Genomic DNA, 26,970 nt, shown 5'->3' with positions numbered 1-26,970 from the left:
GGTATTTTAGGAATCGCATGTCACACTTCTCCAAAGACACATTAACGATTATTCTTTCAGACTCACTCTGAAGATAGCTCAAACATAAATGAAGTACTGACTATTGTAGTTTGTCCATCCCATCGGCTCTATAGCTCAGTTGGTTAGAGCGTCTGCCTAGTAAGCAGAAGGTCGAGGGTTCGACTCCCCCTGGAGCCTTCCTTTTTTTCACAAAGGCTACCACTTGTGTTTATCAATTTCTTTTGCAAAGTTCAATTTTCATTTCACATGTAAGATTTGCTGTTATTATTGTCAACAACATTAGACTGATACCGGAGCTTGTGTACAAATGGATATGATTGAAATCGCATGTCACAGTTTCCCAAATAGACATAAACGATTATTCTTTCACACTCGTTCTAAAGATAGGTGAAACATAAATGAAGTATAGACTCTTGTTACATGGTCTATCCCATTGGCTCTATAGCTCAGTTGGTTAGAGCGTCTGCCTAGTAAGCAGAAGGTCGAGGGTTCGACTCCCCCTGGAGCCTTCCTCTTTTTTTTCACAAAGGCTACCACTTGTGTTTATCACTTCATTTTGCTAAGTTCAATTTCATTTCACATTTAGAATTTGCTGTTATTGTATTCAATAACATCAGACTGATATCTGCGTTTGTGTCAAATGGGTATTTTAGGAATCGCATGTCACACTTCTCCAAAGACACATTAACGATTATTCTTTCAGACTCACTCTGAAGATAGCTCAAACATAAATGAAGTACTGACTATTGTAGTTTGTCCATCCCATCGGCTCTATAGCTCAGTTGGTTAGAGCGTCTGCCTAGTAAGCAGAAGGTCGAGGGTTCGACTCCCCCTGGAGCCTTCCTTTTTTTCACAAAGGCTACCACTTGTGTTTATCAATTTCTTTTGCAAAGTTCAATTTTCATTTCACATGTAAGATTTGCTGTTATTATTGTCAACAACATTAGACTGATACCGGAGCTTGTGTACAAATGGATATGATTGGAATCGCATGTCACAGTTTCCCAAATAGACATAAACGATTATTCTTTCACACTCGTTCTAAAGATAGGTGAAACATAAATGAAGTATAGACTCTTGTTACTTGGTCTATCCCATTGGCTCTATAGCTCAGTTGGTTAGAGCGTCTGCCTAGTAAGCAGAAGGTCGAGGGTTCGACTCCCCCTGGAGCCTTCCTCTTTTTTTTCACAAAGGCTACCACTTGTGTTTATCACTTCATTTTGCTAAGTTCAATTTCATTTCACATTTAGAATTTGCTGTTATTGTATTCAATAACATCAGACTGATATCTGCGTTTGTGTCAAATGGGTATTTTAGGAATCGCATGTCACACTTCTCCAAAGACACATAAACGATTATTCTTTCAGACTCACTCTGAAGATAGCTCAAACATAAATGAAGTACTGACTATTGTAGTTTGTCTATCCCATCGGCTCTATAGCTCAGTTGGTTAGAGCGTCTGCCTAGTAAGCAGAAGGTCGAGGGTTCGACTCCCCCTGGAGCCTTCCTTTTTTTTTCACAAAGGCTACCACTTGTGTTTATCAATTTCTTTGGCAAAGTTCAATTTTCATTTCACATGTAAGATTTGCTGTTATTATTGTCAACAACATTAGACTGATACCGGAGCTTGTGTACAAATGGATATGATTGAAATCGCATGTCACAGTTTCCCAAATAGACATAAACGATTATTCTTTCACACTCGTTCTAAAGATAGGTGAAACATAAATGAAGTATAGACTCTTGTTACTTGGTCTATCCCATTGGCTCTATAGCTCAGTTGGTTAGAGCGTCTGCCTAGTAAGCAGAAGGTCGAGGGTTCGACTCCACCTGGAGCCTTCCTCTTTTTTTTCACAAAGGCTACCACTTGTGTTTATCACTTCATTTTGCTAAGTTCAATTTCATTTCACATTTAGAATTTGCTGTTATTGTATTCAATAACATCAGACTGATATCTGCGTTTGTGTCAAATGGGTATTTTAGGAATCGCATGTCACACTTCTCCAAAGACACATTAACGATTATTCTTTCAGACTCACTCTGAAGATAGCTCAAACATAAATGAAGTACTGACTATTGTAGTTTGTCCATCCCATCGGCTCTATAGCTCAGTTGGTTAGAGCGTCTGCCTAGTAAGCAGAAGGTCGAGGGTTCGACTCCCCCTGGAGCCTTCCTTTTTTTCACAAAGGCTACCACTTGTGTTTATCAATTTCTTTTGCAAAGTTCAATTTTCATTTCACATGTAAGATTTGCTGTTATTATTGTCAACAACATTAGACTGATACCGGAGCTTGTGTACAAATGGATATGATTGGAATCGCATGTCACAGTTTCCCAAATAGACATAAACGATTATTCTTTCACACTCGTTCTAAAGATAGGTGAAACATAAATGAAGTATAGACTCTTGTTACTTGGTCTATCCCATTGGCTCTATAGCTCAGTTGGTTAGAGCGTCTGCCTAGTAAGCAGAAGGTCGAGGGTTCGACTACCCCTGAAGCCTTCCTCTTTTTTTTCACAAAGGCTACCACTTGTGTTTATCACTTCATTTTGCTAAGTTCAATTTCATTTCACATTTAGAATTTGCTGTTATTGTATTCAATAACATCAGACTGATATCTGCGTTTGTGTCAAATGGGTATTTTAGGAATCGCATGTCACACTTCTCCAAAGACACAATAACGATTATTCTTTCAGACTCACTCTGAAGATAGCTCAAACATAAATGAAGTACTGACTATTGTAGTTTGTCCATCCCATCGGCTCTATAGCTCAGTTGGTTAGAGCGTCTGCCTAGTAAGCAGAAGGTCGAGGGTTCGACTCCCCCTGGAGCCTTCCTTTTTTTTCACAAAGGCTACCACTTGTGTTTATCAATTTCTTTGGCAAAGTTCAATTTTCATTTCACATGTAAGATTTGCTGTTATTATTGTCAACAACATTAGACTGATACCGGAGCTTGTGTACAAATGGATATGATTGGAATCGCATGTCACAGTTTCCCAAATAGACATAAACGATTATTCTTTCACACTCGTTCTAAAGATAGGTGAAACATAAATGGAGTATAGACTCTTGTTACTTGGTCTATCCCATTGGCTCTATAGCTCAGTTGGTTAGAGCGTCTGCCTAGTAAGCAGAAGGTCGAGGGTTCGACTCCCCCTGGAGCCTTCCTCTTTTTTTTCACATAGGCTACCACTTGTGTTTATCACTTCATTTTGCTAAGTTCAATTTCATTTCACATTTAGAATTTGCTGTTATTGCATTCAATAACATCACGACTGATATCTGCGTTTGTGTAAAATGGGTATTTTAGGAATCGCATGTCACACTTCTCCAAAGACACATTAACGATTATTCTTTCAGACTCACTCTGAAGATAGCTCAAACATAAATGAAGTACTGACTATTGTAGTTTGTCCATCCCATCGGCTCTATAGCTCAGTTGGTTAGAGCGTCTGCCTAGTAAGCAGAAGGTCGAGGGTTCGACTCCCCCTGGAGCCTTCCTTTTTTTCACAAAGGCTACCACTTGTGTTTATCAATTTCTTTTGCAAAGTTCAATTTTCATTTCACATGTAAGATTTGCAGTTATTATTGTCAACAACATTAGACTGATACCGGAGCTTGTGTACAAATGGTTATGATTGGAATTGCATGTCACAGTTTCCCAAATAGACACAAACGATTATTCTTTCACACTCGTTCTAAAGATAGGTGAAACATAAATGGAGTATAGACTCTTGTTACTTGGTCTATCCCATTGGCTCTATAGCTCAGTTGGTTAGAGCGTCTGCCTAGTAAGCAGAAGGTCGAGGGTTCGACTCCCCCTGGAGCCTTCCTCTTTTTTTTCACATAGGCTACCACTTGTGTTTATCACTTCATTTTGCTAAGTTCAATTTCATTTCACATTTAGAATTTGCTGTTATTGTATTCAATAACATCACGACTGATATCTGCGTTTGTGTAAAATGGGTATTTTAGGAATCGCATGTCACACTTCTCCAAAGACACATTAACGATTATTCTTTCAGACTCACTCTGAAGATAGCTCAAACATAAATGAAGTACTGACTATTGTAGTTTGTCCATCCCATCGGCTCTATAGCTCAGTTGGTTAGAGCGTCTGCCTAGTAAGCAGAAGGTCGAGGGTTCGACTCCCCCTGGAGCCTTCCTTTTTTTCACAAAGGCTACCACTTGTGTTTATCAATTTCTTTTGCAAAGTTCAATTTTCATTTCACATGTAAGATTTGCTGTTATTATTGTCAACAACATTAGACTGATACCGGAGCTTGTGTAAAAATGGATATGATTGGAATCGCATGTCACAGTTTCCCAAATAGACATAAACGATTATTCTTTCACACTCGTTCTAAAGATAGGTGAAACATAAATGGAGTATAGACTCTTGTTACTTGGTCTATCCCATTGGCTCTATAGCTCAGTTGGTTAGAGCGTCTGCCTAGTAAGCAGAAGGTCGAGGGTTCGACTCCCCCTGGAGCCTTCCTCTTTTTTTTCACATAGGCTACCACTTGTGTTTATCACTTTATTTTGCTAAGTTCAATTTCATTTCACATTTAGAATTTGCTGTTATTGTATTCAATAACATCAGACTGATATCTGCGTTTGTGTCAAATGGGTATTTTAGGAATCGCATGTCACACTTCTCCAAAGACACATTAACGATTATTCTTTCAGACTCACTCTGAAGATAGCTCAAACATAAATGAAGTACTGACTATTGTAGTTTGTCCATCCCATCGGCTCTATAGCTCAGTTGGTTAGAGCGTCTGCCTAGTAAGCAGAATGTCGAGGGTTCGACTCCCCCTGGAGCCTTCCTTTTTTTTTCACAAAGGCTACCACTTGTGTTTATCAATTTCTTTTGCAAAGTTCAATTTTCATTTCACATGTACGATTTGCTGTTATTATTGTCAACAACATTAGACTGATACCGGAGCTTGTGTACAAATGGATATGATTGGAATCGCATGTCACAGTTTCCCAAATAGACATAAACGATTATTCTTTCACACTCGTTCTAAAGATAGGTGAAACATAAATGAAGTATAGACTCTTGTTACTTGGTCTATCCCATTGGCTCTATAGCTCAGTTGGTTAGAGCGTCTGCCTAGTAAGCAGAAGGTCGAGGGTTCGACTCCCCCTGGAGCCTTCCTCTTTTTTTTTCACAAAGGCTACCACTTGTGTTTATCACTTCATTTTGCTAAGTTCAATTTCATTTCACATTTAGAATTTGCTGTTATTGTATTCAATAACATCACGACTGATATCTGCGTTTGTGTAAAATGGGTATTTTAGGAATCGCATGTCACACTTCTCCAAAGACACATTAACGATTATTCTTTCAGACTCACTCTGAAGATAGCTCAAACATAAATGAAGTACTGACTATTGTAGTTTGTCCATCCCATCGGCTCTATAGCTCAGTTGGTTAGAGCGTCTGCCTAGTAAGCAGAAGGTCGAGGGTTCGACTCCCCCTGGAGCCTTCCTTTTTTTCACAAAGGCTACCACTTGTGTTTATCAATTTCTTTTGCAAAGTTCAATTTTCATTTCACATGTAAGATTTGCTGTTATTATTGTCAACAACATTAGACTGATACCGGAGCTTGTGTAAAAATGGATATGATTGGAATCGCATGTCACAGTTTCCCAAATAGACATAAACGATTATTCTTTCACACTCGTTCTAAAGATAGGTGAAACATAAATGGAGTATAGACTCTTGTTACTTGGTCTATCCCATTGGCTCTATAGCTCAGTTGGTTAGAGCGTCTGCCTAGTAAGCAGAAGGTCGAGGGTTCGACTCCCCCTGGAGCCTTCCTCTTTTTTTTCACATAGGCTACCACTTGTGTTTATCACTTTATTTTGCTAAGTTCAATTTCATTTCACATTTAGAATTTGCTGTTATTGTATTCAATAACATCAGACTGATATCTGCGTTTGTGTCAAATGGGTATTTTAGGAATCGCATGTCACACTTCTCCAAAGACACATTAACGATTATTCTTTCAGACTCACTCTGAAGATAGCTCAAACATAAATGAAGTACTGACTATTGTAGTTTGTCCATCCCATCGGCTCTATAGCTCAGTTGGTTAGAGCGTCTGCCTAGTAAGCAGAATGTCGAGGGTTCGACTCCCCCTGGAGCCTTCCTTTTTTTTTCACAAAGGCTACCACTTGTGTTTATCAATTTCTTTTGCAAAGTTCAATTTTCATTTCACATGTACGATTTGCTGTTATTATTGTCAACAACATTAGACTGATACCGGAGCTTGTGTACAAATGGATATGATTGGAATCGCATGTCACAGTTTCCCAAATAGACATAAACGATTATTCTTTCACACTCGTTCTAAAGATAGGTGAAACATAAATGAAGTATAGACTCTTGTTACTTGGTCTATCCCATTGGCTCTATAGCTCAGTTGGTTAGAGCGTCTGCCTAGTAAGCAGAAGGTCGAGGGTTCGACTCCCCCTGGAGCCTTCCTCTTTTTTTTCACAAAGGCTACCACTTGTGTTTATCACTTCATTTTGCTAAGTTCAATTTCATTTCACATTTAGAATTTGCTGTTATTGTATTCAATAACATCAGACTGATATCTGCGTTTGTGTCAAATGGGTATTTTAGGAATCGCATGTCACACTTCTCCAAAGACACATTAACGATTATTCTTTCAGACTCACTCTGAAGATAGCTCAAACATAAATGAAGTACTGACTATTGTAGTTTGTCCATCCCATCGGCTCTATAGCTCAGTTGGTTAGAGCGTCTGCCTAGTAAGCAGAAGGTCGAGGGTTCGACTCCTCCTGGAGCCTTCCTTTTTTTTTCACAAAGGCTACCACTTGTGTTTATCAATTTCTTTGGCAAAGTTCAATTTTCATTTCACATGTAAGATTTGCTGTTATTATTGTCAACAACATTAGACTGATACCGGAGCTTGTGTACAAATGGATATGATTGGAATCGCATGTCACAGTTTCCCAAATAGACATAAACGATTATTCTTTCACACTCGTTCTAAAGATAGGTGAAACATAAATGGAGTATAGACTCTTGTTACTTGGTCTATCCCATTGGCTCTATAGCTCAGTTGGTTAGAGCGTCTGCCTAGTAAGCAGAAGGTCGAGGGTTCGACTCCCCCTGGAGCCTTCCTCTTTTTTTTCACATAGGCTACCACTTGTGTTTATCACTTCATTTTGCTAAGTTCAATTTCATTTCACATTTAGAATTTGCTGTTATTGCATTCAATAACATCACGACTGATATCTGCGTTTGTGTAAAATGGGTATTTTAGGAATCGCATGTCACACTTCTCCAAAGACACATTAACGATTATTCTTTCAGACTCACTCTGAAGATAGCTCAAACATAAATGAAGTACTGACTATTGTAGTTTGTCCATCCCATCGGCTCTATAGCTCAGTTGGTTAGAGCGTCTGCCTAGTAAGCAGAAGGTCGAGGGTTCGACTCCCCCTGGAGCCTTCCTTTTTTTCACAAAGGCTACCACTTGTGTTTATCAATTTCTTTTGCAAAGTTCAATTTTCATTTCACATGTAAGATTTGCAGTTATTATTGTCAACAACATTAGACTGATACCGGAGCTTGTGTACAAATGGTTATGATTGGAATGGCATGTCACAGTTTCCCAAATAGACATAAACGATTATTCTTTCACACTCGTTCTAAAGATAGGTGAAACATAAATGGAGTATAGACTCTTGTTACTTGGTCTATCCCATTGGCTCTATAGCTCAGTTGGTTAGAGCGTCTGCCTAGTAAGCAGAAGGTCGAGGGTTCGACTCCCCCTGGAGCCTTCCTCTTTTTTTTCACATAGGCTACCACTTGTGTTTATCACTTCATTTTGCTAAGTTCAATTTCATTTCACATTTAGAATTTGCTGTTATTGTATTCAATAACATCACGACTGATATCTGCGTTTGTGTAAAATGGGTATTTTAGGAATCGCATGTCACACTTCTCCAAAGACACATTAACGATTATTCTTTCAGACTCACTCTGAAGATAGCTCAAACATAAATGAAGTACTGACTATTGTAGTTTGTCCATCCCATCGGCTCTATAGCTCAGTTGGTTAGAGCGTCTGCCTAGTAAGCAGAAGGTCGAGGGTTCGACTCCCCCTGGAGCCTTCCTTTTTTTCACAAAGGCTACCACTTGTGTTTATCAATTTCTTTTGCAAAGTTCAATTTTCATTTCACATGTAAGATTTGCTGTTATTATTGTCAACAACATTAGACTGATACCGGAGCTTGTGTACAAATGGATATGATTGGAATCGCATGTCACAGTTTCCCAAATAGACATAAACGATTATTCTTTCACACTCGTTCTAAAGATAGGTGAAACATAAATGGAGTATAGACTCTTGTTACTTGGTCTATCCCATTGGCTCTATAGCTCAGTTGGTTAGAGCGTCTGCCTAGTAAGCAGAAGGTCGAGGGTTCGACTCCCCCTGGAGCCTTCCTCTTTTGTTTCACATAGGCTACCACTTGTGTTTATCACTTCATTTTGCTAAGTTCAATTTCATTTCACATTTAGAATTTGCTGTTACTGCATTCAATAACATCACGACTGATATCTGCGTTTGTGTAAAATGGGTATTTTAGGAATCGCATGTCACACTTCTCCAAAGACACATTAACGATTATTCTTTCGGACTCACTCTGAAGATAGCTCAAACATAAATGAAGTACTGACTATTGTAGTTTGTCCATCCCATCGGCTCTATAGCTCAGTTGGTTAGAGCGTCTGCCTAGTAAGCAGAAGGTCGAGGGTTCGACTCCCCCTGGAGCCTTCCTTTTTTTCACAAAGGCTACCACTTGTGTTTATCAATTTCTTTTGCAAAGTTCAATTTTCATTTCACATGTAAGATTTGCAGTTATTATTGTCAACAACATTAGACTGATACCGGAGCTTGTGTACAAATGGTTATGATTGGAATTGCATGTCACAGTTTCCCAAATAGACATAAACGATTATTCTTTCACACTCGTTCTAAAGATAGGTGAAACATAAATGGAGTATAGACTCTTGTTACTTGGTCTATCCCATTGGCTCTATAGCTCAGTTGGTTAGAGCGTCTGCCTAGTAAGCAGAAGGTCGAGGGTTCGACTTCCCCTGGAGCCTTCCTCTTTTTTTTCACATAGGCTACCACTTGTGTTTATCACTTCATTTTGCTAAGTTCAATTTCATTTCACATTTAGAATTTGCTGTTATTGTATTCAATAACATCACGACTGATATCTGCGTTTGTGTAAAATGGGTATTTTAGGAATCGCATGTCACACTTCTCCAAAGACACATTAACGATTATTCTTTCAGACTCACTCTGAAGATAGCTCAAACATAAATGAAGTACTGACTATTGTAGTTTGTCCATCCCATCGGCTCTATAGCTCAGTTGGTTAGAGCGTCTGCCTAGTAAGCAGAAGGTCGAGGGTTCGACTCCCCCTGGAGCCTTCCTTTTTTTCACAAAGGCTACCACTTGTGTTTATCAATTTCTTTTGCAAAGTTCAATTTTCATTTCACATGTAAGATTTGCTGTTATTATTGTCAACAACATTAGACTGATACCGGAGCTTGTGTAAAAATGGATATGATTGGAATCGCATGTCACAGTTTCCCAAATAGACATAAACGATTATTCTTTCACACTCGTTCTAAAGATAGGTGAAACATAAATGGAGTATAGACTCTTGTTACTTGGTCTATCCCATTGGCTCTATAGCTCAGTTGGTTAGAGCGTCTGCCTAGTAAGCAGAAGGTCGAGGGTTCGACTCCCCCTGGAGCCTTCCTCTTTTTTTTCACATAGGCTACCACTTGTGTTTATCACTTTATTTTGCTAAGTTCAATTTCATTTCACATTTAGAATTTGCTGTTATTGTATTCAATAACATCAGACTGATATCTGCGTTTGTGTAAAATGGGTATTTTAGGAATCGCATGTCACACTTCTCCAAAGACACATTAACGATTATTCTTTCAGACTCACTCTGAAGATAGCTCAAACATAAATGAAGTACTGACTATTGTAGTTTGTCCATCCCATCGGCTCTATAGCTCAGTTGGTTAGAGCGTCTGCCTAGTAAGCAGTAGGTCGAGGGTTCGACTCCCTCTGGAGCCTTCCTTTTTTTTTCACAAAGGCTACCACTTGTGTTTATCAATTTCTTTTGCAAAGTTCAATTTTCATTTCACATGTAAGATTTGCTGTTATTATTGTCAACAACATTAGACTGATACCGGAGCTTGTGTACAAATGGATATGATTGGAATCGCATGTCACAGTTTCCCAAATAGACATAAACGATTATTCTTTCACACTCGTTCTAAAGATAGGTGAAACATATATGAAGTATAGACTCTTGTTACTTGGTCTATCCCATTGGCTCTATAGCTCAGTTGGTTAGAGCGTCTGCCTAGTAAGCAGAAGGTCGAGGGTTCGACTCCCCCTGGAGCCTTCCTTTTTCTCACAAAGGCTACCACTTGTGTTTATCAATTTCTTTTGCAAAGTTCAATTTTCATTTCACATGTAAGATTTGCTGTTATTATTGTCAACAACATTAGACTGATACCGGAGCTTGTGTACAAATGGATATGATTGGAATCGCATGTCACAGTTTCCCAAATAGACATAAACGATTATTCTTTCACACTCGTTCTAAAGATAGGTGAAACATAAATGAAGTATAGACTCTTGTTACTTGGTCTATCCCATTGGCTCTATAGCTCAGTTGGTTAGAGCGTCTGCCTAGTAAGCAGAAGGTCGAGGGTTCGACTCCCCCTGGAGCCTTCCTCTTTTTTTTCACATAGGCTACCACTTGTGTTTATCACTTCATTTTGCTAAGTTCAATTTCATTTCACATTTAGAATTTGCTGTTATTGCATTCAATAACATCACGACTGATATCTGCGTTTGTGTAAAATGGGTATTTTAGGAATCGCATGTCACACTTCTCCAAAGACACATTAACGATTATTCTTTCAGACTCACTCTGAAGATAGCTCAAACATAAATGAAGTACTGACTATTGTAGTTTGTCCATCCCATCGGCTCTATAGCTCAGTTGGTTAGAGCGTCTGCCTAGTAAGCAGAAGGTCGAGGGTTCGACTCCCCCTGGAGCCTTCCTTTTTTTTCACAAAGGCTACCACTTGTGTTTATCAATTTCTTTTGCAAAGTTCAATTTTCATTTCACATGTAAGATTTGCTGTTATTATTGTCAACAACATTAGACTGATACCGGAGCTTGTGTACAAATGGATATGATTGGAATCGCATGTCACAGTTTCCCAAATAGACATAAACGATTATTCTTTCACACTCGTTCTAAAGATAGGTGAAACATATATGAAGTATAGACTCTTGTTACTTGGTCTATCCCATTGGCTCTATAGCTCAGTTGGTTAGAGCGTCTGCCTAGTAAGCAGAAGGTCGAGGGTTCGACTCCCCCTGGAGCCTTCCTTTTTCTCACAAAGGCTACCACTTGTGTTTATCAATTTCTTTTGCAAAGTTCAATTTTCATTTCACATGTAAGATTTGCTGTTATTATTGTCAACAACATTAGACTGATACCGGAGCTTCTGTACAAATGGATATGATTGGAATCGCATGTCACAGTTTCCCAAATAGACATAAACGATTATTCTTTCACACTCGTTCTAAAGATAGGTGAAACATAAATGAAGTATAGACTCTTGTTACTTGGTCTATCCCATTGGCTCTATAGCTCAGTTGGTTAGAGCGTCTGCCTAGTAAGCAGAAGGTCGAGGGTTCGACTCCCCCTGGAGCCTTCCTCTTTTTTTTCACAAAGGCTACCACTTGTGTTTATCACTTCATTTTGCTAAGTTCGATTTCATTTCACATTTAGAATTTGCTGTTATTGTATTCAATAACATCAGACTGATATCTGCGTTTGTGTAAAATGGGTATTTTAGGAATCGCATGTCACACTTCTCCAAAGACACATTAACGATTACTCTTTCAGACTCACTCTGAAGATAGCTCAAACATAAATGAAGTACTGACTATTGTAGTTTGTCCATCCCATCGGCTCTATAGCTCAGTTGGTTAGAGCGTCTGCCTAGTAAGCAGAAGGTCGAGGGTTCGACTCCCCCTGGAGCCTTCCTCTTTTTTTTCACATAGGCTACCACTTGTGTTTATCACTTCATTTTGCTAAGTTCAATTTCATTTCACATTTAGAATTTGCTGTTATTGTATTCAATAACATCACGACTGATATCTGTGTTTGTGTAAAATGGGTATTTTAGGAATCGCATGTCACACTTCTCCAAAGACACATTAACGATTATTCTTTCAGACTCACTCTGAAGATAGCTCAAACATAAATGAAGTACTGACTATTGTAGTTTGTCCATCCCATCGGCTCTATAGCTCAGTTGGTTAGAGCGTCTGCCTAGTAAGCAGAAGGTCGAGGGTTCGACTCCCCCTGGAGCCTTCTTTTTTTCACAAAGGCTACCACTTGTGTTTATCAATTTCTTTTGCAAAGTTCAATTTTCATTTCACATGTAAGATTTGCAGTTATTATTGTCAACAACATTAGACTGATACCGGAGCTTGTGTACAAATGGATATGATTGGAATCGCATGTCACAGTTTCCCAAATAGACATAAACGATTATTCTTTCACACTAGTTCTAAAGATAGGTGAAACATACATGAAGTATAGACTCTTGTTACTTGGTCTATCCCATTGGCTCTATAGCTCAGTTGGTTAGAGCGTCTGCCTAGTAAGCAGAAGGTCGAGGGTTCGACTCCCCCTGGAGCCTTCCTTTTTTTTTCACAAAGGCTACCACTTGTGTTTATCAATTTCTTTTGCAAAGTTCAATTTTCATTTCACATGTAAGATTTGCAGTTATTATTGTCAACAACATTAGACTGATACCGGAGCTTGTGTAAAAATGGTTATGATTGGAATTGCATGTCACAGTTTCCCAAATAGACATAAACGATTATTCTTTCACACTCGTTCTAAAGATAGGTGAAACATAAATGGAGTATAGACTCTTGTTACTTGGTCTATCCCATTGGCTCTATAGCTCAGTTGGTTAGAGCGTCTGCCTAGTAAGCAGAAGGTCGAGGGTTCGACTCCCCCTGGAGCCTTCCTCTTTTTTTTCACATAGGCTACCACTTGTGTTTATCACTTCATTTTGCTAAGTTCAATTTTCATTTCACATTTAGAATTTGCTGTTATTGTATTCAATAACATCACGACTGATATCTGCGTTTGTGTAAAATGGGTATTTTAGGAATCGCATGTCACACTTCTCCAAAGACACATTAACGATTATTCTTTCAGACTCACTCTGAAGATAGCTCAAACATAAATGAAGTACTGACTATTGTAGTTTGTCCATCCCATCGGCTCTATAGCTCAGTTGGTTAGAGCGTCTGCCTAGTAAGCAGAAGGTCGAGGGTTCGACTCCCCCTGGAGCCTTCCTTTTTTTCACAAAGGCTACCACTTGTGTTTATCAATTTCTTTTGCAAAGTTCAATTTTCATTTCACATGTAAGATTTGCAGTTATTATTGTCAACAACATTAGACTGATACCGGAGCTTGTGTAAAAATGGTTATGATTGGAATTGCATGTCACAGTTTCCCAAATAGACATAAACGATTATTCTTTCACACTCGTTCTAAAGATAGGTGAAACATAAATGGAGTATAGACTCTTGTTACTTGGTCTATCCCATTGGCTCTATAGCTCACTTGGTTAGAGCGTCTGCCTAGTAAGCAGAAGGTCGAGGGTTCGACTCCCCCTGGAGCCTTCCTCTTTTTTTTCACATAGGCTACCACTTGTGTTTATCACTTCATTTTGCTAAGTTCAATTTTCATTTCACATTTAGAATTTGCTGTTATTGTATTCAATAACATCACGACTGATATCTGCGTTTGTGTAAAATGGGTATTTTAGGAATCGCATGTCACACTTCTCCAAAGACACATTAACGATTATTCTTTCAGACTCACTCTGAAGATAGCTCAAACATAAATGAAGTACTGACTATTGTAGTTTGTCCATCCCATCGGCTCTATAGCTCAGTTGGTTAGAGCGTCTGCCTAGTAAGCAGAAGGTCGAGGGTTCGACTCCCCATGGAGCCTTCCTTTTTTTCACAAAGGCTACCACTTGTGTTTATCAATTTCTTTTGCAAAGTTCAATTTTCATTTCACATGTAAGATTTGCAGTTATTATTGTCAACAACATTAGACTGATACCGGAGCTTGTGTAAAAATGGATATGATTGGAATCGCATGTCACAGTTTCCCAAATAGACATAAACGATTATTCTTTCACACTCGTTCTAAAGATAGGTGAAACATAAATGGAGTATAGACTCTTGTTACTTGGTCTATCCCATTGGCTCTATAGCTCAGTTGGTTAGAGCGTCTGCCTAGTAAGCAGAAGGTCGAGGGGTCGACTTCCCCTGGAGCCTTCCTCTTTTTTTTCACATAGGCTACCACTTGTGTTTATCACTTCATTTTGCTAAGTTCAATTTCATTTCACATTTAGAATTTGCTGTTATTGCATTCAATAACATCACGACTGATATCTGCGTTTGTGTAAAATGGGTAATTTAGCAATCGCATGTCACACTTCTCCAAAGACACATTAACGAATATTCTTTCAGACTCACTCTGAAGATAGCTCAAACATAAATGAAGTACTGACTATTGTAGTTTGTCCATCCCATCGGCTCTATAGCTCAGTTGGTTAGAGCGTCTGCCTAGTAAGCAGAAGGTCGAGGGTTCGACTCCCCCTGGAGCCTTCCTTTTTTTCACAAAGGCTACCACTTGTGTTTATCAATTTCTTTTGCAAAGTTCAATTTTCATTTCACATGTAAGATTTGCTGTTATTATTGTCAACAACATTAGACTGATACCGGAGCTTGTGTACAAATGGATATGATTGGAATCGCATGTCACAGTTTCCCAAATAGACATAAACGATTATTCTTTCACACTCGTTCTAAAGATAGGTGAAACATAAATGAAGTATAGACTCTTGTTACTTGGTCTATCCCATTGGCTCTATAGCTCACTTGGTTAGAGCGTCTGCCTAGTAAGCAGAAGGTCGAGGGTTCGACTCCCCCTGGAGCCTTCCTCTTTTTTTTCACAAAGGCTACCACTTGTGTTTATCACTTCATTTTGCTAAGTTCAATTTCATTTCACATTTAGAATTTGCTGTTATTGCATTCAATAACATCACGACTGATATCTGCGTTTGTGTAAAATGGGTATTTTAGGAATCGCATGTCACACTTCTCCAAAGACACATTAACGAATATTCTTTCAGACTCACTCTGAAGATAGCTCAAACATAAATGAAGTACTGACTATTGTAGTTTGTCCATCCCATCGGCTCTATAGCTCAGTTGGTTAGAGCGTCTGCCTAGTAAGCAGAAGGTCGAGGGTTCGACTCCCCCTGGAGCCTTCCTTTTTTTCACAAAGGCTACCACTTGTGTTTATCAATTTCTTTTGCAAAGTTCAATTTTCATTTCACATGTAAGATTTGCTGTTATTATTGTCAACAACATTAGACTGATACCGGAGCTTGTGTACAAATGGATATGATTGGAATCGCATGTCACAGTTTCCCAAATAGACATAAACGATTATTCTTTCACACTCGTTCTAAAGATAGGTGAAACATAAATGGAGTATAGACTCTTGTTACTTGGTCTATCCCATTGGCTCTATAGCTCAGTTGGTTAGAGCGTCTGCCTAGTAAGCAGAAGGTCGAGGGTTCGACTCCCCCTGGAGCCTTCCTCTTTTTTTTCACATAGGCTACCACTTGTGTTTATCACTTCATTTTGCTAAGTTCAATTTCATTTCACATTTAGAATTTGCTGTTATTGTATTCAATAACATCACGACTGATATCTACGTTTGTGTAAAATGGGTATTTTAGGAATCGCATGTCACACTTCTCCAAAGACACATTAACGATTATTCTTTCAGACTCACTCTGAAGATAGCTCAAACATAAATGAAGTACTGACTATTGTAGTTTGTCCATCCCATCGGCTCTATAGCTCAGTTGGTTAGAGCGTCTGCCTAGTAAGCAGAAGGTCGAGGGTTCGACTCCCCCTGGACCCTTCCTTTTTTTCACAAAGGCTACCACTTGTGTTTATCAATTTCTTTTGCAAAGTTCAATTTTCATTTCACATGTAAGATTTGCAGTTATTATTGTCAACAACATTAGACTGATACCGGAGCTTGTGTAAAAATGGATATGATTGGAATTGCATGTCACAGTTTCCCAAATAGACATAAACGATTATTCTTTCACACTCGTTCTAAAGATAGGTGAAACATAAATGGAGTATAGACTCTTGTTACTTGGTCTATCCCATTGGCTCTATAGCTCAGTTGGTTAGAGCGTCTGCCTAGTAAGCAGAAGGTCGAGGGTTCGACTCCCCCTGGAGCCTTCCTCTTTTTTTTCACATAGGCTACCACTTGTGTTTATCACTTCATTTTGCTAAGTTCAATTTCATTTCACATTTAGAATTTGCTGTTATTGTATTCAATAACATCACGACTGATATCTGCGTTTGTGTAAAATGGGTATTTTAGGAATCGCATGTCACACTTCTCCAAAGACACATTAACGATTATTCTTTCAGACTCACTCTGAAGATAGCTCAAACATAAATGAAGTACTGACTATTGTAGTTTGTCCATCCCATCGGCTCTATAGCTCAGTTGGTTAGAGCGTCTGCCTAGTAAGCAGAAGGTCGAGGGTTCGACTCCCCCTGGAGCCTTCCTTTTTTTCACAAAGGCTACCACTTGTGTTTATCAATTTCTTTTGCAAAGTTCAATTTTCATTTCACATGTACGATTTGCTGTTATTATTGTCAACAACATTAGACTGATACCGGAGCTTGTGTAAAAATGGATATGATTGGAATCGCATGTCACAGTTTCCCAAATAGACATAAACGATTATTCTTTCACACTCGTTCTAAAGACAGGTGAAACATAAATGAAGTATAGACTCTTGTTACTTGGTCTATCCCATTGGCTCTATAGCTCAGTTGGTTAGAGCGTCTGCCTAGTAAGCAGAAGGTCGAGGGTTCGACTCCCCCTGGAGCCTTCCTCTTTTTTTTCACATAGGCTACCACTTGTGTTTATCACTTCATTTTGCTAAGTTCAATTTCATTTCACATTTAGAATTTGCTGTTATTGTATTCAATAACATCAGACTGATATCTGCGTTTGTGTAAAATGGGTATTTTAGGAATCGCATGTCACACTTCTCCAAAGAAACATAAACGATTATTCTTTCAGACTCACTCTGAAGATAGCTCAAACATAAATGAAGTACTGACTATTGTAGTTTGTCCATCCCATCAGCTCTATGGCTCAGTTGGTTAGAGCGTCTGCCTAGTAAGCAGAAGGTCGAGGGTTCGACTCCCCCTGGAGCCTTCCTTTTTTTTCACAAAGGCTACCACTTGTGTTTATCAATTTCTTTTGCAAAGTTCAATTTTCATTTCACATGTAAGATTTGCTGTTATTATTGTCAACAACATTAGACTGATACCGGAGCTTGTGTAAAAATGGATATGATTGGAATTGCATGTCACAGTTTCCCAAATAGACATAAACGATTATACTTTCACACTCGTTCTAAAGATAGGTGAAACATAAATGGAGTATAGACTCTTGTTACTTGGTCTATCCCATTGGCTCTATAGCTCAGTTGGTTAGAGCGTCTGCCTAGTAAGCAGAAGGTCGAGGGTTCGACTCCCCCTGGAGCCTTCCTCTTTTTTTTCACATAGGCTACCACTTGTGTTTATCACTTCATTTTGCTAAGTTCAATTTCATTTCACATTTAGAATTTGCTGTTATTGTATTCAATGACATCAGACTGATATCTGCGTTTGTGTAAAATGGGTATTTTAGGAGTCGCATGTCACACTTCTCCAAAGAAACATAAACGATTATTCTTTCAGACTCACTCTGAAGATAGCTCAAACATAAATGAAGTACTGACTATTGTAGTTTGTCCATCCCATCGGCTCTATAGCTCAGTTGGTTAGAGCGTCTGCCTAGTAAGCAGAAGGTCGAGGGTTCGACTCCCCCTGTAGCCTTCCTTTTTTTCACAAAGGCTACCACTTGTGTTTATCAATTTCTTTTGCAAAGTTCAATTTTCATTTCACATGTAAGATTTGCTGTTATTATTGTCAACAACATTAGACTGATACCGGAGCTTGTGTACAAATGGATATGATTGGAATCGCATGTCACAGTTTCCCAAATAGACATAAACGATTATTCTTTCACACTCGTTCTAAAGATAGGTGAAACATAAATGAAGTATAGACTATTGTAACTTGGTCTATCCCATCGGCTCTATAGCTCAGTTGGTTAGAGCGTCTGCCTAGTAAGCAGAAGGTCGAGGGTTCGACTCCCCCTGGAACCTTCCTTTTTTTTCACAAAGGGTACAATGGTGTTTATCAATTTCTTTTGCAAAGTTCAATTTTCATTTCACATGTAAGATTTGCAGTTATTATTGTCAACAACATTAGACTGATACCGGAGCTTGTGTAAAAATGGATATGATTGGAATCGCATGTCACAGTTTCCCAAATAGACATAAACGATTATTCTTTCACACTCGTTCTAAAGATAGGTGAAACATAAATGAAGAATAGACTCTTGTTACTTGGTCTATCCCATTGGCTCTATAGCTCACTTGGTTAGAGCGTCTGCCTAGTAAGCAGAAGGTCGAGGGTTCGACTCCCCCTGGAGCCTTCCTCTTTTTTTTCACAAAGGCTACCACTTGTGTTTATCACTTCATTTTGCTAAGTTCAATTTCATTTCACATTTAGAATTTGCTGTTATTGTATTCAATAACATCAGACTGATATCTGCGTTTGTGTAAAATGGGTATTTTAGGAATCGCATGTCACACTTCTCCAAAGAAACATAAACGATTATTCTTTCAGACTCACTCTGAAGATAGCTCAAACATAAATGAAGTACTGACTATTGTAGTTTGTCCATCCCATCGGCTCTATAGCTCAGTTGGTTAGAGCGTCTGCCTAGTAAGCAGAAGGTCGAGGGTTCGACTCCCCCTGTAGCCTTCCTTTTTTTTCACAAAGGCTACCACTTGTGTTTATCAATTTCTTTTGCAAAGTTCAATTTTCATTTCACATGTAAGATTTGCTGTTATTATTGTCAACAACATTAGACTGATACCGGAGCTTGTGTACAAATGGATATGATTGGAATCGCATGTCACAGTTTCCCAAATAGACATAAACGATTATTCTTTCACACTCGTTCTAAAGATAGGTGAAACATAAATGAAGTATAGACTATTGTAACTTGGTCTATCCCATCGGCTCTATAGCTGAGTTGGTTAGAGCGTCTGCCTAGTAAGCAGAAGGTCGATGGTTCGACTCCCCCTGGAACCTTCCTTTTTTTCACAAAGGCTACCACTTGTGTTTATCAATTTCTTTTGCAAAGTTCAATTTTCATTTCACATGTAAGATTTGCAGTTATTATTGTCAACAACATTAGACTGATACCGGAGCTTGTGTAAAAATGGATATGATTGGAATCGCATGTCACAGTTTCCCAAATAGACATAAACGATTATTCTTTCACACTCGTTCTAAAGATAGGTGAAACATAAATGAAGTATAGACTCTTGTTACTTGGTCTATCCCATTGGCTCTATAGCTCACTTGGTTAGAGCGTCTGCCTAGTAAGCAGAAGGTCGAGGGTTCGACTTCCCCTGGAGCCTTCCTCTTTTTTTTCACAAAGGCTACCACTTGTGTTTATCACTTCATTTTGCTAAGTTCAATTTCATTTCACATTTAGAATTTGCTGTTATTGTATTCAATAACATCAGACTGATATCTGCGTTTGTGTAAAATGGGTATTTTAGGAATCGCATGTCACACTTCTCCAAAGACACATTAACGATTATTCTTTCAGACTCACTCTGAAGATAGCTCAAACATAAATGAAGTACTGACTATTGTAGTTTGTCCATCCCATCGGCTCTATAGCTCAGTTGGTTAGAGCGTCTGCCTAGTAAGCAGAAGGTCGAGGGTTCGACTCCCCCTGGAGCCTTCCTTTTTTTCACAAAGGCTACCACTTGTGTTTATCAATTTCTTTTGCAAAGTTCAATTTTCATTTCACATGTAAGATTTGCTGTTATTATTGTCAACAACATTAGACTGATACCGGAGCTTGTGTACAAATGGATATGATTGGAATCGCATGTCACAGTTTCCCAAATAGACATAAACGATTATTCTTTCACACTCGTTCTAAAGATAGGTGAAACATAAATGAAGTATAGACTCTTGTTACTTGGTCTATCCCATTGGCTCTATAGCTCACTTGGTTAGAGCGTCTGCCTAGTAAGCAGAAGGTCGAGGGTTCGACTCCCCCTGGAGCCTTCCTCTTTTTTTTCACAAAGGCTACCACTTGTGTTTATCACTTCATTTTGCTAAGTTCAATTTCATTTCACATTTAGAATTTGCTGTTATTGCATTCAATAACATCACGACTGATATCTGCGTTTGTGTAAAATGGGTATTTTAGGAATCGCATGTCACACTTCTCCAAAGACACATTAACGAATATTCTTTCAGACTCACTCTGAAGATAGCTCAAACATAAATGAAGTACTGACTATTGTAGTTTGTCCATCCCATCGGCTCTATAGCTCAGTTGGTTAGAGCGTCTGCCTAGTAAGCAGAAGGTCGAGGGTTCGACTCCCCCTGGAACCTTCCTTTTTTTCACAAAGGCTACCACTTGTGTTTATCAATTTCTTTTGCAAAGTTCAATTTTCATTTCACATGTAAGATTTGCTGTTATTATTGTCAACAACATTAGACTGATACCGGAGCTTGTGTACAAATGGATATGATTGGAATCGCATGTCACAGTTTCCCAAATAGACATAAACGATTATTCTTTCACACTCGTTCTAAAGATAGGTGAAACATAAATGGAGTATAGACTCTTGTTACTTGGTCTATCCCATTGGCTCTATAGCTCAGTTGGTTAGAGCGTCTGCCTAGTAAGCAGAAGGTCGAGGGTTCGACTCCCCCTGGAGCCTTCCTCTTTTTTTTCACAAAGGCTACCACTTGTGTTTATCACTTCATTTTGCTAAGTTCAATTTCATTTCACATTTAGAATTTGCTGTTATTGTATTCAATAACATCACGACTGATATCTGCGTTTGTGTAAAATGGGTATTTTAGGAATCGCATGTCACACTTCTCCAAAGACACATTAACGATTATTCTTTCAGACTCACTCTGAAGATAGCTCAAACATAAATGAAGTACTGACTATTGTAGTTTGTCCATCCCATCGGCTCTATAGCTCAGTTGGTTAGAGCGTCTGCCTAGTAAGCAGAAGGTCGAGGGTTCGACTCCCCCTGTAGCCTTCCTTTTTTTCACAAAGGCTACCACTTGTGTTTATCAATTTCTTTTGCAAAGTTCAATTTTCATTTCACATGTAAGATTTGCAGTTATTATTGTCAACAACATTAGACTGATACCGGAGCTTGTGTAAAAATGGATATGATTGGAATTGCATGTCACAGTTTCCCAAATAGACATAAACGATTATTCTTTCACACTCGTTCTAAAGATAGGTGAAACATAAATGGAGTATAGACTCTTGTTACTTGGTCTATCCCATTGGCTCTATAGCTCAGTTGGTTAGAGCGTCTGCCTAGTAAGCAGAAGGTCGAGGGTTCGACTCCCCCTGGAGCCTTCCTCTTTTTTTTCACATAGGCTACCACTTGTGTTTATCACTTCATTTTGCTAAGTTCAATTTCATTTCACATTTAGAATTTGCTGTTATTGTATTCAATAACATCACGACTGATATCTGCGTTTGTGTAAAATGGGTATTTTAGGAATCGCATGTCACACTTCTCCAAAGACACATTAACGATTATTCTTTCAGACTCACTCTGAAGATAGCTCAAACATAAATGAAGTACTGACTATTGTAGTTTGTCCATCCCATCGGCTCTATAGCTCAGTTGGTTAGAGCGTCTGCCTAGTAAGCAGAAGGTCGAGGGTTCGACTCCCCCTGGAGCCTTCCTTTTTTTCACAAAGGCTACCACTTGTGTTTATCAATTTCTTTTGCAAAGTTCAATTTTCATTTCACATGTACGATTTGCTGTTATTATTGTCAACAACATTAGACTGATACCGGAGCTTGTGTAAAAATGGATATGATTGGAATCGCATGTCACAGTTTCCCAAATAGACATAAACGATTATTCTTTCACACTCGTTCTAAAGACAGGTGAAACATAAATGGAGTATAGACTCTTGTTACTTGGTCTATCCCATTGGCTCTATAGCTCAGTTGGTTAGAGCGTCTGCCTAGTAAGCAGAAGGTCGAGGGTTCGACTCCCCCTGGAGCCTTCCTCTTTTTTTTCACATAGGCTACCACTTGTGTTTATCACTTCATTTTGCTAAGTTCAATTTCATTTCACATTTAGAATTTGCTGTTATTGTATTCAATAACATCAGACTGATATCTGCGTTTGTGTAAAATGGGTATTTTAGGAATCGCATGTCACACTTCTCCAAAGAAACATAAACGATTATTCTTTCAGACTCACTCTGAAGATAGCTCAAACATAAATGAAGTACTGACTATTGTAGTTTGTCCATCCCATCAGCTCTATGGCTCAGTTGGTTAGAGCGTCTGCCTAGTAAGCAGAAGGTCGAGGGTTCGACTCCCCCTGGAGCCTTCCTTTTTTTTCACAAAGGCTACCACTTGTGTTTATCAATTTCTTTTGCAAAGTTCAATTTTCATTTCACATGTAAGATTTGCTGTTATTATTGTCAACAACATTAGACTGATACCGGAGCTTGTGTAAAAATGGATATGATTGGAATTGCATGTCACAGTTTCCCAAATAGACATAAACGATTATACTTTCACACTCGTTCTAAAGATAGGTGAAACATAAATGGAGTATAGACTCTTGTTACTTGGTCTATCCCATTGGCTCTATAGCTCAGTTGGTTAGAGCGTCTGCCTAGTAAGCAGAAGGTCGAGGGTTCGACTCCCCCTGGAGCCTTCCTCTTTTTTTTCACAAAGGCTACCACTTGTGTTTATCACTTCATTTTGCTAAGTTCAATTTCATTTCACATTTAGAATTTGCTGTTATTGTATTCAATGACATCAGACTGATATCTGCGTTTGTGTAAAATGGGTATTTTAGGAGTCGCATGTCACACTTCTCCAAAGAAACATAAACGATTATTCTTTCAGACTCACTCTGAAGATAGCTCAAACATAAATGAAGTACTGACTATTGTAGTTTGTCCATCCCATCGGCTCTATAGCTCAGTTGGTTAGAGCGTCTGCCTAGTAAGCAGAAGGTCGAGGGTTCGACTCCCTCTGTAGCCTTCCTTTTTTTCACAAAGGCTACCACTTGTGTTTATCAATTTCTTTTGCAAAGTTCAATTTTCATTTCACATGTAAGATTTGCTGTTATTATTGTCAACAACATTAGACTGATACCGGAGCTTGTGTACAAATGGATATGATTGGAATCGCATGTCACAGTTTCCCAAATAGACATAAACGATTATTCTTTCACACTCGTTCTAAAGATAGGTGAAACATAAATGAAGTATAGACTATTGTAACTTGGTCTATCCCATCGGCTCTATAGCTCAGTTGGTTAGAGCGTCTGCCTAGTAAGCAGAAGGTCGAGGGTTCGACTACCCCTGGAACCTTCCTTTTTTTTCACAAAGGGTACAATGGTGTTTATCAATTTCTTTTGCAAAGTTCAATTTTCATTTCACATGTAAGATTTGCAGTTATTATTGTCAACAACATTAGACTGATACCGGAGCTTGTGTAAAAATGGATATGATTGGAATCGCATGTCACAGTTTCCCAAATAGACATAAACGATTATTCTTTCACACTCGTTCTAAAGATAGGTGAAACATAAATGAAGTATAGACTCTTGTTACTTGGTCTATCCCATTGGCTCTATAGCTCACTTGGTTAGAGCGTCTGCCTAGTAAGCAGAAGGTCGAGGGTTCGACTCCCCCTGGAGCCTTCCTCTTTTTTTTCACAAAGGCTACCACTTGTGTTTATCACTTCATTTTGCTAAGTTCAATTTCATTTCACATTTAGAATTTGCTGTTATTGTATTCAATAACATCAGACTGATATCTGCGTTTGTGTAAAATGGGTATTTTAGGAATCGCATGTCACACTTCTCCAAAGAAACATAAACGATTATTCTTTCAGACTCACTCTGAAGATAGCTCAAACATAAATGAAGTACTGACTATTGTAGTTTGTCCATCCCATCGGCTCTATAGCTCAGTTGGTTAGAGCGTCTGCCTAGTAAGCAGAAGGTCGAGGGTTCGACTCCCCCTGTAGCCTTCCTTTTTTTCACAAAGGCTACCACTTGTGTTTATCAATTTCTTTTGCAAAGTTCAATTTTCATTTCACATGTAAGATTTGCTGTTATTATTGTCAACAACATTAGACTGATACCGGAGCTTGTGTACAAATGGATATGATTGGAATCGCATGTCACAGTTTCCCAAATAGACATAAACGATTATTCTTTCACACTCGTTCTAAAGATAGGTGAAACATAAATGAAGTATAGACTATTGTAACTTGGTCTATCCCATCGGCTCTATAGCTGAGTTGGTTAGAGCGTCTGCCTAGTAAGCAGAAGGTCGAGGGTTCGACTCCCCCTGGAGCCTTCCTCTTTTTTTTCACAAAGGCTACCACTTGTGTTTATCACTTCATTTTGCTAAGTTCAATTTCATTTCACATTTAGAATTTGCTGTTATTGTATTCAATAACATCACGACTGATATCTGCGTTTGTGTAAAATGGGTATTTTAGGAATCGCATGTCACACTTCTCCAAAGACACATTAACGATTATTCTTTCAGACTCACTCTGAAGATAGCTCAAACATAAATGAAGTACTGACTATTGTAGTTTGTCCATCCCATCGGCTCTATAGCTCAGTTGGTTAGAGCGTCTGCCTAGTAAGCAGAAGGTCGAGGGTTCGACTCCCCCTGGACCCTTCCTTTTTTTCACAAAGGCTACCACTTGTGTTTATCAATTTCTTTTGCAAAGTTCAATTTTCATTTCACATGTAAGATTTGCAGTTATTATTGTCAACAACATTAGACTGATACCGGAGCTTGTGTAAAAATGGATATGATTGGAATTGCATGTCACAGTTTCCCAAATAGACATAAACGATTATTCTTTCACACTCGTTCTAAAGATAGGTGAAACATAAATGGAGTATAGACTCTTGTTACTTGGTCTATCCCATTGGCTCTATAGCTCAGTTGGTTAGAGCGTCTGCCTAGTAAGCAGAAGGTCGAGGGTTCGACTCCCCCTGGAGCCTTCCTCTTTTTTTTCACATAGGCTACCACTTGTGTTTATCACTTCATTTTGCTAAGTTCAATTTCATTTCACATTTAGAATTTGCTGTTATTGTATTCAATAACATCACGACTGATATCTGCGTTTGTGTAAAATGGGTATTTTAGGAATCGCATGTCACACTTCTCCAAAGACACATTAACGATTATTCTTTCAGACTCACTCTGAAGATAGCTCAAACATAAATGAAGTACTGACTATTGTAGTTTGTCCATCCCATCGGCTCTATAGCTCAGTTGGTTAGAGCGTCTGCCTAGTAAGCAGAAGGTCGAGGGTTCGACTCCCCCTGGAGCCTTCCTTTTTTTCACAAAGGCTACCACTTGTGTTTATCAATTTCTTTTGCAAAGTTCAATTTTCATTTCACATGTACGATTTGCTGTTATTATTGTCAACAACATTAGACTGATACCGGAGCTTGTGTAAAAATGGATATGATTGGAATCGCATGTCACAGTTTCCCAAATAGACATAAACGATTATTCTTTCACACTCGTTCTAAAGACAGGTGAAACATAAATGGAGTATAGACTCTTGTTACTTGGTCTATCCCATTGGCTCTATAGCTCAGTTGGTTAGAGCGTCTGCCTAGTAAGCAGAAGGTCGAGGGTTCGACTCCCCCTGGAGCCTTCCTCTTTTTTTTCACATAGGCTACCACTTGTGTTTATCACTTCATTTTGCTAAGTTCAATTTCATTTCACATTTAGAATTTGCTGTTATTGTATTCAATAACATCAGACTGATATCTGCGTTTGTGTAAAATGGGTATTTTAGGAATCGCATGTCACACTTCTCCAAAGAAACATAAACGATTATTCTTTCAGACTCACTCTGAAGATAGCTCAAACATAAATGAAGTACTGACTATTGTAGTTTGTCCATCCCATCAGCTCTATGGCTCAGTTGGTTAGAGCGTCTGCCTAGTAAGCAGAAGGTCGAGGGTTCGACTCCCCCTGGAGCCTTCCTTTTTTTTCACAAAGGCTACCACTTGTGTTTATCAATTTCTTTTGCAAAGTTCAATTTTCATTTCACATGTAAGATTTGCTGTTATTATTGTCAACAACATTAGACTGATACCGGAGCTTGTGTAAAAATGGATATGATTGGAATTGCATGTCACAGTTTCCCAAATAGACATAAACGATTATACTTTCACACTCGTTCTAAAGATAGGTGAAACATAAATGGAGTATAGACTCTTGTTACTTGGTCTATCCCATTGGCTCTATAGCTCAGTTGGTTAGAGCGTCTGCCTAGTAAGCAGAAGGTCGAGGGTTCGACTCCCCCTGGAGCCTTCCTCTTTTTTTTCACAAAGGCTACCACTTGTGTTTATCACTTCATTTTGCTAAGTTCAATTTCATTTCACATTTAGAATTTGCTGTTATTGTATTCAATGACATCAGACTGATATCTGCGTTTGTGTAAAATGGGTATTTTAGGAGTCGCATGTCACACTTCTCCAAAGAA

At 38.7% G+C, this 26,970-nt stretch overlaps 51 non-coding genes across 51 annotated transcripts; all 51 read left to right on the top strand.

Moving 5' to 3' along the window:
* The first annotated feature begins 124 nt into the window (after nt 1-124).
* Nucleotides 125-198, top strand: Trnat-agu (transfer RNA threonine (anticodon AGU)). Its single transcript has one exon. It is a non-coding gene; the product is annotated as a tRNA-Thr (tRNA).
* Nucleotides 199-456: 258 nt separating this feature from the next.
* On the top strand, nt 457-530 carry Trnat-agu (transfer RNA threonine (anticodon AGU)). The gene has a single exon. It is a non-coding gene; the product is annotated as a tRNA-Thr (tRNA).
* Nucleotides 531-788: 258 nt separating this feature from the next.
* Trnat-agu (transfer RNA threonine (anticodon AGU)) lies at nt 789-862 on the top strand. The gene has a single exon. It is a non-coding gene; the product is annotated as a tRNA-Thr (tRNA).
* A 258-nt stretch (nt 863-1,120) lies between these two features.
* Trnat-agu (transfer RNA threonine (anticodon AGU)) lies at nt 1,121-1,194 on the top strand. Its single transcript has one exon. It is a non-coding gene; the product is annotated as a tRNA-Thr (tRNA).
* A 258-nt stretch (nt 1,195-1,452) lies between these two features.
* Nucleotides 1,453-1,526, top strand: Trnat-agu (transfer RNA threonine (anticodon AGU)). Its single transcript has one exon. It is a non-coding gene; the product is annotated as a tRNA-Thr (tRNA).
* A 592-nt stretch (nt 1,527-2,118) lies between these two features.
* Nucleotides 2,119-2,192, top strand: Trnat-agu (transfer RNA threonine (anticodon AGU)). Its single transcript has one exon. It is a non-coding gene; the product is annotated as a tRNA-Thr (tRNA).
* Nucleotides 2,193-2,782: 590 nt separating this feature from the next.
* Nucleotides 2,783-2,856, top strand: Trnat-agu (transfer RNA threonine (anticodon AGU)). The gene has a single exon. It is a non-coding gene; the product is annotated as a tRNA-Thr (tRNA).
* A 259-nt stretch (nt 2,857-3,115) lies between these two features.
* Trnat-agu (transfer RNA threonine (anticodon AGU)) lies at nt 3,116-3,189 on the top strand. Its single transcript has one exon. It is a non-coding gene; the product is annotated as a tRNA-Thr (tRNA).
* Nucleotides 3,190-3,448: 259 nt separating this feature from the next.
* Nucleotides 3,449-3,522, top strand: Trnat-agu (transfer RNA threonine (anticodon AGU)). Its single transcript has one exon. It is a non-coding gene; the product is annotated as a tRNA-Thr (tRNA).
* A 258-nt stretch (nt 3,523-3,780) lies between these two features.
* Trnat-agu (transfer RNA threonine (anticodon AGU)) lies at nt 3,781-3,854 on the top strand. The gene has a single exon. It is a non-coding gene; the product is annotated as a tRNA-Thr (tRNA).
* A 259-nt stretch (nt 3,855-4,113) lies between these two features.
* Nucleotides 4,114-4,187, top strand: Trnat-agu (transfer RNA threonine (anticodon AGU)). The gene has a single exon. It is a non-coding gene; the product is annotated as a tRNA-Thr (tRNA).
* A 258-nt stretch (nt 4,188-4,445) lies between these two features.
* Trnat-agu (transfer RNA threonine (anticodon AGU)) lies at nt 4,446-4,519 on the top strand. The gene has a single exon. It is a non-coding gene; the product is annotated as a tRNA-Thr (tRNA).
* A 592-nt stretch (nt 4,520-5,111) lies between these two features.
* On the top strand, nt 5,112-5,185 carry Trnat-agu (transfer RNA threonine (anticodon AGU)). The gene has a single exon. It is a non-coding gene; the product is annotated as a tRNA-Thr (tRNA).
* Nucleotides 5,186-5,445: 260 nt separating this feature from the next.
* Trnat-agu (transfer RNA threonine (anticodon AGU)) lies at nt 5,446-5,519 on the top strand. Its single transcript has one exon. It is a non-coding gene; the product is annotated as a tRNA-Thr (tRNA).
* A 258-nt stretch (nt 5,520-5,777) lies between these two features.
* Trnat-agu (transfer RNA threonine (anticodon AGU)) lies at nt 5,778-5,851 on the top strand. Its single transcript has one exon. It is a non-coding gene; the product is annotated as a tRNA-Thr (tRNA).
* Nucleotides 5,852-6,443: 592 nt separating this feature from the next.
* On the top strand, nt 6,444-6,517 carry Trnat-agu (transfer RNA threonine (anticodon AGU)). Its single transcript has one exon. It is a non-coding gene; the product is annotated as a tRNA-Thr (tRNA).
* A 592-nt stretch (nt 6,518-7,109) lies between these two features.
* Nucleotides 7,110-7,183, top strand: Trnat-agu (transfer RNA threonine (anticodon AGU)). The gene has a single exon. It is a non-coding gene; the product is annotated as a tRNA-Thr (tRNA).
* Nucleotides 7,184-7,442: 259 nt separating this feature from the next.
* Nucleotides 7,443-7,516, top strand: Trnat-agu (transfer RNA threonine (anticodon AGU)). The gene has a single exon. It is a non-coding gene; the product is annotated as a tRNA-Thr (tRNA).
* A 258-nt stretch (nt 7,517-7,774) lies between these two features.
* On the top strand, nt 7,775-7,848 carry Trnat-agu (transfer RNA threonine (anticodon AGU)). The gene has a single exon. It is a non-coding gene; the product is annotated as a tRNA-Thr (tRNA).
* A 259-nt stretch (nt 7,849-8,107) lies between these two features.
* On the top strand, nt 8,108-8,181 carry Trnat-agu (transfer RNA threonine (anticodon AGU)). The gene has a single exon. It is a non-coding gene; the product is annotated as a tRNA-Thr (tRNA).
* A 258-nt stretch (nt 8,182-8,439) lies between these two features.
* Nucleotides 8,440-8,513, top strand: Trnat-agu (transfer RNA threonine (anticodon AGU)). The gene has a single exon. It is a non-coding gene; the product is annotated as a tRNA-Thr (tRNA).
* Nucleotides 8,514-8,772: 259 nt separating this feature from the next.
* Nucleotides 8,773-8,846, top strand: Trnat-agu (transfer RNA threonine (anticodon AGU)). The gene has a single exon. It is a non-coding gene; the product is annotated as a tRNA-Thr (tRNA).
* A 591-nt stretch (nt 8,847-9,437) lies between these two features.
* On the top strand, nt 9,438-9,511 carry Trnat-agu (transfer RNA threonine (anticodon AGU)). The gene has a single exon. It is a non-coding gene; the product is annotated as a tRNA-Thr (tRNA).
* Nucleotides 9,512-9,769: 258 nt separating this feature from the next.
* Trnat-agu (transfer RNA threonine (anticodon AGU)) lies at nt 9,770-9,843 on the top strand. The gene has a single exon. It is a non-coding gene; the product is annotated as a tRNA-Thr (tRNA).
* A 592-nt stretch (nt 9,844-10,435) lies between these two features.
* Trnat-agu (transfer RNA threonine (anticodon AGU)) lies at nt 10,436-10,509 on the top strand. Its single transcript has one exon. It is a non-coding gene; the product is annotated as a tRNA-Thr (tRNA).
* A 258-nt stretch (nt 10,510-10,767) lies between these two features.
* On the top strand, nt 10,768-10,841 carry Trnat-agu (transfer RNA threonine (anticodon AGU)). Its single transcript has one exon. It is a non-coding gene; the product is annotated as a tRNA-Thr (tRNA).
* Nucleotides 10,842-11,100: 259 nt separating this feature from the next.
* Nucleotides 11,101-11,174, top strand: Trnat-agu (transfer RNA threonine (anticodon AGU)). The gene has a single exon. It is a non-coding gene; the product is annotated as a tRNA-Thr (tRNA).
* A 259-nt stretch (nt 11,175-11,433) lies between these two features.
* On the top strand, nt 11,434-11,507 carry Trnat-agu (transfer RNA threonine (anticodon AGU)). Its single transcript has one exon. It is a non-coding gene; the product is annotated as a tRNA-Thr (tRNA).
* A 258-nt stretch (nt 11,508-11,765) lies between these two features.
* On the top strand, nt 11,766-11,839 carry Trnat-agu (transfer RNA threonine (anticodon AGU)). The gene has a single exon. It is a non-coding gene; the product is annotated as a tRNA-Thr (tRNA).
* A 258-nt stretch (nt 11,840-12,097) lies between these two features.
* On the top strand, nt 12,098-12,171 carry Trnat-agu (transfer RNA threonine (anticodon AGU)). Its single transcript has one exon. It is a non-coding gene; the product is annotated as a tRNA-Thr (tRNA).
* A 259-nt stretch (nt 12,172-12,430) lies between these two features.
* On the top strand, nt 12,431-12,504 carry Trnat-agu (transfer RNA threonine (anticodon AGU)). The gene has a single exon. It is a non-coding gene; the product is annotated as a tRNA-Thr (tRNA).
* A 257-nt stretch (nt 12,505-12,761) lies between these two features.
* Nucleotides 12,762-12,835, top strand: Trnat-agu (transfer RNA threonine (anticodon AGU)). The gene has a single exon. It is a non-coding gene; the product is annotated as a tRNA-Thr (tRNA).
* Nucleotides 12,836-13,095: 260 nt separating this feature from the next.
* Nucleotides 13,096-13,169, top strand: Trnat-agu (transfer RNA threonine (anticodon AGU)). Its single transcript has one exon. It is a non-coding gene; the product is annotated as a tRNA-Thr (tRNA).
* A 260-nt stretch (nt 13,170-13,429) lies between these two features.
* Nucleotides 13,430-13,503, top strand: Trnat-agu (transfer RNA threonine (anticodon AGU)). Its single transcript has one exon. It is a non-coding gene; the product is annotated as a tRNA-Thr (tRNA).
* A 1,257-nt stretch (nt 13,504-14,760) lies between these two features.
* On the top strand, nt 14,761-14,834 carry Trnat-agu (transfer RNA threonine (anticodon AGU)). Its single transcript has one exon. It is a non-coding gene; the product is annotated as a tRNA-Thr (tRNA).
* Nucleotides 14,835-15,425: 591 nt separating this feature from the next.
* Trnat-agu (transfer RNA threonine (anticodon AGU)) lies at nt 15,426-15,499 on the top strand. The gene has a single exon. It is a non-coding gene; the product is annotated as a tRNA-Thr (tRNA).
* Nucleotides 15,500-15,757: 258 nt separating this feature from the next.
* Nucleotides 15,758-15,831, top strand: Trnat-agu (transfer RNA threonine (anticodon AGU)). The gene has a single exon. It is a non-coding gene; the product is annotated as a tRNA-Thr (tRNA).
* Nucleotides 15,832-16,422: 591 nt separating this feature from the next.
* Nucleotides 16,423-16,496, top strand: Trnat-agu (transfer RNA threonine (anticodon AGU)). Its single transcript has one exon. It is a non-coding gene; the product is annotated as a tRNA-Thr (tRNA).
* A 259-nt stretch (nt 16,497-16,755) lies between these two features.
* Nucleotides 16,756-16,829, top strand: Trnat-agu (transfer RNA threonine (anticodon AGU)). The gene has a single exon. It is a non-coding gene; the product is annotated as a tRNA-Thr (tRNA).
* Nucleotides 16,830-17,087: 258 nt separating this feature from the next.
* Nucleotides 17,088-17,161, top strand: Trnat-agu (transfer RNA threonine (anticodon AGU)). Its single transcript has one exon. It is a non-coding gene; the product is annotated as a tRNA-Thr (tRNA).
* Nucleotides 17,162-17,752: 591 nt separating this feature from the next.
* On the top strand, nt 17,753-17,826 carry Trnat-agu (transfer RNA threonine (anticodon AGU)). The gene has a single exon. It is a non-coding gene; the product is annotated as a tRNA-Thr (tRNA).
* Nucleotides 17,827-20,077: 2,251 nt separating this feature from the next.
* Trnat-agu (transfer RNA threonine (anticodon AGU)) lies at nt 20,078-20,151 on the top strand. Its single transcript has one exon. It is a non-coding gene; the product is annotated as a tRNA-Thr (tRNA).
* A 923-nt stretch (nt 20,152-21,074) lies between these two features.
* On the top strand, nt 21,075-21,148 carry Trnat-agu (transfer RNA threonine (anticodon AGU)). Its single transcript has one exon. It is a non-coding gene; the product is annotated as a tRNA-Thr (tRNA).
* Nucleotides 21,149-21,739: 591 nt separating this feature from the next.
* On the top strand, nt 21,740-21,813 carry Trnat-agu (transfer RNA threonine (anticodon AGU)). Its single transcript has one exon. It is a non-coding gene; the product is annotated as a tRNA-Thr (tRNA).
* A 259-nt stretch (nt 21,814-22,072) lies between these two features.
* On the top strand, nt 22,073-22,146 carry Trnat-agu (transfer RNA threonine (anticodon AGU)). The gene has a single exon. It is a non-coding gene; the product is annotated as a tRNA-Thr (tRNA).
* Nucleotides 22,147-22,404: 258 nt separating this feature from the next.
* Nucleotides 22,405-22,478, top strand: Trnat-agu (transfer RNA threonine (anticodon AGU)). The gene has a single exon. It is a non-coding gene; the product is annotated as a tRNA-Thr (tRNA).
* Nucleotides 22,479-23,069: 591 nt separating this feature from the next.
* On the top strand, nt 23,070-23,143 carry Trnat-agu (transfer RNA threonine (anticodon AGU)). The gene has a single exon. It is a non-coding gene; the product is annotated as a tRNA-Thr (tRNA).
* A 2,251-nt stretch (nt 23,144-25,394) lies between these two features.
* On the top strand, nt 25,395-25,468 carry Trnat-agu (transfer RNA threonine (anticodon AGU)). Its single transcript has one exon. It is a non-coding gene; the product is annotated as a tRNA-Thr (tRNA).
* Nucleotides 25,469-25,727: 259 nt separating this feature from the next.
* On the top strand, nt 25,728-25,801 carry Trnat-agu (transfer RNA threonine (anticodon AGU)). Its single transcript has one exon. It is a non-coding gene; the product is annotated as a tRNA-Thr (tRNA).
* Nucleotides 25,802-26,059: 258 nt separating this feature from the next.
* On the top strand, nt 26,060-26,133 carry Trnat-agu (transfer RNA threonine (anticodon AGU)). Its single transcript has one exon. It is a non-coding gene; the product is annotated as a tRNA-Thr (tRNA).
* Nucleotides 26,134-26,724: 591 nt separating this feature from the next.
* Nucleotides 26,725-26,798, top strand: Trnat-agu (transfer RNA threonine (anticodon AGU)). The gene has a single exon. It is a non-coding gene; the product is annotated as a tRNA-Thr (tRNA).
* Nucleotides 26,799-26,970: the final 172 nt, after the last annotated feature.

This window comes from Haliotis asinina, chromosome 4, assembly GCF_037392515.1.
Source record: "Haliotis asinina isolate JCU_RB_2024 chromosome 4, JCU_Hal_asi_v2, whole genome shotgun sequence".
In the NCBI taxonomy this organism is placed as follows: domain Eukaryota; kingdom Metazoa; phylum Mollusca; class Gastropoda; order Lepetellida; family Haliotidae; genus Haliotis; species Haliotis asinina.
Note: the sequence above shows the minus strand (reverse complement) of the source record. Positions and strands in the feature narration are given on the sequence as shown.